Source organism: Nicotiana attenuata, unplaced genomic scaffold (assembly GCF_001879085.1).
Source record: "Nicotiana attenuata strain UT unplaced genomic scaffold, NIATTr2, whole genome shotgun sequence".
In the NCBI taxonomy this organism is placed as follows: domain Eukaryota; kingdom Viridiplantae; phylum Streptophyta; class Magnoliopsida; order Solanales; family Solanaceae; genus Nicotiana; species Nicotiana attenuata.
The window spans coordinates 287,692-293,691 of NW_017671319.1; positions in this window are offsets into that span (position 1 = coordinate 287,692).

Here is a 6,000-nt window from a genome sequence, read left to right on the forward strand (position 1 = left end):
TTATATAAATTGATAGGATTTTTATTTCAAGTGCTCTCTAATTATACCTTTTATTTTCTTATTTTTTTGTCAGAGTCTCGTGCATTCTGAACTAAATATTTTATGGGGAAAGAATTCACTCTTAGTATTATTTTAACTCACATATATGGGTATTGGGTTAGACTGGGTTGGGTCGGAAAAAATATAAAATTAACCGCCCGGTCGAAAAAATATATATATATAATATTTTATCGGCTATTATTTTTAGGAGCGGTTTAAATATACTCATATTTCTTCTATTTTAATTGGGTAATTATTTATTAGACTGAAAATAAAAATTAAAAAAAACGTAAAATAAGAAAATGTTACCGAAAAATTTATTTTCTGACCACTATGATTTTTGTGTGAGTTAGTGAAAGTTTGATGATTTTTGTGTGAGAAAACAAAGTTATATAACTTTGGTGAAAAAACTCATAATTATGTTACCATTTGTGAAATTTACCCTATATTTTTCGCTAGCAATTTACAGAATTTTTGAAGTCATTGTTCCATTACATAAAAGTTAACATCATTTAAGTTTGTGCTGATCAATCTGAAGTCTCAAGAACAACGTCTCTTGGAAAAGAGAATTATTGTGTTGCAAAAGTGGGAGTGGGGTGGAACTCTCCAATCTTCCATTCTTCTACTTGATGAAGAGAAACTGATTTTTCTTTTAAAATACTCGGCAGAAAATGGTCGAGTGCAACACCAACAAAACTTTAACGAAATTACCTAGTAGATAACACCAACAAAACTTCAAGGAAATTACCTAATAAAAATACCCCACTACGTATACGACGCGAAGATACTGTAAAGTCACATCATAGGAAATGATTTAACTGATCGTGCAATTTTTTTTAATATTATTATCACAATTTAAATTATTGTATTCTTTAAGGGTATTAATTGAATAATTAGCTATAATTATTTTTTAAGTAACATAATAATATAATAAAAGTTTTACAGTACATAAGTTAAACTGCATAGGAAAATTAGCCCAAGCCAGTCCATTACAGACTGACAAAAGGAAAACCAAAATAAACGACTAGGTCAACCAAGAGAAATCAAACCCTTATACATTTTCTTGAAGGACAAAGGTTGCATACGTATATAATTTGGCAGTTACTAGAAATATAAAGTCTGTGTTAGTGATTGAGCACTGTGATTATAGTCAAAATTGTATGGATTCATCTCTTCTGCCTTTTGTTTGAGTGTGATAATTTAAATGCCGCCATTACAGTTTGGAATTTGAACTATATATATTGACTACTCTCGAAGTAATGAGAAAAGCTATACTAAAATGATGACTCTCGTGAAGTTGTAGTAGTCTCAGTTAGAACTTTGAATTGAAGAGAAAAGAAAGATAAATAAATTAAAAGGTAATGCCAAATAAACCATCACAATATTGACTCACACCTTTTCAGCTTTTTCAAGTAGCAAATTAAGGGTCAATTCTTTTTTCCCAAAACCTTGACAAAATGAAGACCCTACCAATACACACCATATATGACAAGCCTATCTATGGACTATGGAGGGCCAATGCCCAACCATTTGGAAGGCCAGCTAGCCGAGCTTTAGTCTTAATTAATCCCTCAGTGTCCACTTACTTTGGGCACACCCATTAAGAAAATATAAAATTTTAGACAAAAATAATTCTGTGACTAAATTACTCTTAATTGAATGTTGCAGCATAGTTATTGTGAAGAATAAAAGACTTTTTAGGGATATGTATATAAGGGTAATTCTGAAAAATAAATTAAATTTTTTCTTGATTATATAAATGGACACTTATTTTAGAGGTAAATTGGTCACGTATTGTGGACCGGAGGAAGTATCACTTTAACTTCTAATTATTGACAAAATAAAAAAATTTAAACTAGCAGATCATCTTAAATTAATAAGTTAAAACCTCTAAAATAAGATAGACAATGTAATTTGTTGCAATAAATTACATCGACTAAAAAAATTACTACCTCCGATCCACTTTAATTGATTTTTTGGCCTTTTTTTAGTGGTCCATAGTATTTGATTTTTCAAATATCAAGAAGGATTTAACTATTTTTTTTTCTAAAATTGCCTTTGGAGTAAAGAACTTAGGAGTACTTGTTATGTTTTCAATGAACAAACTAAGATTAATATGGTCAATTTGATTGTTAGTTAATGATAAAAGTTGAATTCTTTAATATATATGAAAACAACCAAAAAATATATTAAAGTAAACCGGAGGAAATATGTTATATACCTTTTAATAGCTCTCTGCTTATGAATGTGTTTGTGTTTGTGTGGCTCTTTAATAGATCGCCATTTGTAGACAAGCAACTAGAAAGAATTGTCAAGAAATTTTGTCTTAAAACACCAACTAAAAAAGACAAATTAAGAGTTGTCCTTGACGATGACTTATCCACTTTTAAATGTGAACTCAAGAATCTATTGATTCTTGTTAAACATTCACTTCCGGGAAAGGAAGGAAGAAAGAAAAGAAATAGGCAATCCATTTGGTTCACCAATTAGCTTTTATGGTTACTATCATAATGTAACTCTCTTTCTCTTTTGCTTTCTGAAAACATTGTTATATTTTCAGGTACTTAATTTTTCTATATTTAATTTTTGTAATAGTTTCTTATTAAAATCTAAAATTTATTTCAGTCGTGGTTTCATGATTCATTCATCTAAAAGTACGAGAAGATGGAAACATAATCATATTTATTTTTTGTAGCAATCCGTAAATTTATAGGTTTCAAAAAAGTTCCTGTGTGTGTGCTGTGTCAAATATAATTTTATTACTAAATATAAGCTGAAGATTGGTTCTGTTTTATTACGTGCTATAACATGATTAGAAACAAATTTGACAGTGGGATTCTGATGGAGGTTATAGTGGTGGAAGTTGACTTTGTTTACAACCAGAAGCATAAAAAGAATGGACTAAAGGATAAAGAATGAGACACAAAGGACATTTATATGCAAGTTGGATGTTTATTTTCTTCAAAAAGTTATGGTAATAATCTAATTAAAATCTCCAAAAAATCAACCACCTTCCAATGATCGGTACCAAATTAATTTTCTTTTTTCAAGTGAGTCGTGGCACTCAAATCATAACGATTTAATTAACGTGGCTATGACTTCGTATTGTTTCACAGCTATATTATGCAACCAAGAAAGGTCAAATTTAATTATGCAATATTGCATATGTAACGAATGACAGAGATTTTTATTTTTAATTTTTTTTTGCGTGTGCTAAGGAAGAATAAATAATGCAATTTGAATTTCTAATGAGATTTTAGAAAGGTCAAGGGTCTTCAATCTAGTTACTTGTCCATGAGAGGTAAATACAGAAATTGTAAAGAGAACCCAAAATAATATTAATAAAATAAAGACTTGTAGAATATTTGTCTAATTTCTCTTTTTCTTTTAGTTTTTACTTGGACATGCCACTTCCTGATCCAAATTCCAACCCAAAATCCACGATTTTGAGACACTACACATAATCCGACATGACACTATGATTGTCAGATGTGATCTAAACCACAATTTCAAATTAAAGAATAAATTAAAATATTAGATTAATAGTGCTCTTTTTTTTTTAGGTGACTTGTATCGGTTTGGAAAGTTTGCACCACATTGTATGTATTGTTACATATAAATTTGTTAACTTAAGCATGGCTAAACAATACATATTTTAACTTTAGTTTGTAATCTTTGTAATTAATTGTTTAATAATCCCAGTAGAGCTATAAGAATGTTATAATTCAAAAAGTTAAAAAATGCCAAGGTGTTAAATGGTAATATTTCACAGTTATTAAAAAAAAATACGGAGGACCAAAATGTTACCTGAAAGGCACCTTCTTTCGCTCTCATTCTGTTAAATTTGCCGACCTGAGTTATGCTTAGGGACAAATATAATGGCCATGCTTTCTTTCTATGAATTATAAATTGAAACGATCTTCTTTGTTATAAGAATAATGACACTCAAATCATGAAAAAACTTCTTTACGTATAATGTTTATATTAAATTATATATTAATTATCGTGATTAGTGATAAAAATGAGGTGAAAATTGTGTCATGTAAAATGATATTTGTCGTGTATTTATTGGATTGAGGTAAACATATATGGTCCGCCAAACTATTATATCATCATCTCCCGCCCTGACTCCAACAATTAAACATTCTTAAGATTTGAATAACGCAGGAACAACTTTAGTATTAGTATCGAAAATAAGTACAAATAATCAAAAGTATATTCATTAATTCTTAAATTATTCAGTTTTTACAAGAGTTAATGTTCAGTTACTACATGCAAAACTAAAACCTTAATGTCCATTAATGAGACTCTTTTACTGATAGGAAACTTTATTCTTCATACAACTTTTGCTTATCTTTTCACCTTTAATGTGGAATAATTATTACAAGATGTTCTATAAAACTAGAAATATTTATGAAAAAAGAAATGCATAAAATTGAAAAAGAGTTTTCCAACAAAGAAAAGGGAACCCTGGTCCATTTATTATCTTCTCATGAATGTGACATATAATAAAGCTCTCTACACATAAAATATCCATTTGTAGTTTCTATCACTAGAAACCTGCATGAACCAGATACGTTGGGTCATGCCAAACCAAGCAAGCAATATTCTTTCAGTAACACAATTGGTTTTCTCTAACTTTCTCTCTGTCCTCTTTCACAGATATTCCCCTTAAGGAAAAAGGGTAGTTCAATCAAAATTTAATCAGTTTAACTTCTATACGTTGATAGGGAGGGGATCTGCGTAACTGGTAAAGTTGCTGCTATGTGATCAAGAGGTCACGGGTTCGAGTCGTGGAAACAACCTCTTGGGAAAATATAGGATAAGACTGTGTACAATAGACCCGCGAATAACGAGAACTTAGTGCACCGGACTGACCTTATTTCTATACGTTTATAGTTAATAGAATTCATTTTATACGTTTAAATAACCATCCTTAGTACTCAATAACATTGAAAGTAAGATAAAAGATCGAGAAGATACATAAGTTGCTTCCTATACTTGTCCCGAAAAGTGTGTTTCCCGTTCAACCTTTACGGGTGTTGTTTTTCCTCCTTGTACTTGTCCAAATTAAATACCCGTAAAGGTTGAGTGGGATACTCACTTTTCGGACAAGTATAGGGAGCAACTTATGTATTTTTCCGATCCATTATAACATGTTAAATAAGATTGATAGTTTTAAAAGGTTTTTACATAGTAGATAAGGATAATATAGTCAAAGAAACAAACTTCAGCTCCTTTGAGTCAAATACAAACCATTGGGTATCCAGAAAAGTATTTCAGATCTGTAAGGTTCTACCTATTGTGTATCAGACAAGTGTTGGAAAGTCAGACAGTGACACAGAGGAGAAGAAAAAAAGAATTTGTTGCTATTTCTCCTAGTACACAGGTGGAATTTACCTAGTACTTTAAGTATAAACCTCCAACTATTCTATTACTACTACTACTACTATGTTATATATAAAGAAAAATGCAATTAGATGGAAAAAAGAAAATAGAAATTGAAGACAAAAAAAGAGAGAAAAAAGGAATTGTCTTGAATTCAACAGGTGGAACACTACTAGGCCATTAGCAGCAATTCAAACAGGCACCATTAACTACAGTAGCTGCTGTTTTCTTTTTTATTTTCTTTATTTTTAAAGTCCACATTGTAGGTAAGCTAAAAAAAAAAGAAGAATGTGAAAATAAATTTAAAGTCATTAACTAAACTGAAGAAAGTGATCTGCTAGTCTCCTTTATCAGTAAATGTTAGCTGTTACATTAACAGAACACTCTCAACAGTAAATATGAATCAGTCAAAAGTATTGAATGAGCAAAATTAACCCAATTTTCCCAAGAAAATTTTACTTAGATCCATAATCCTTTCCTACAACCAGAGGCGGATCCAGAATTTGAAGTTTATGGGTTCCTGTCGCAATCTCAAATTAATATACCATAATAACTGGGTTCACCGTTAGATAT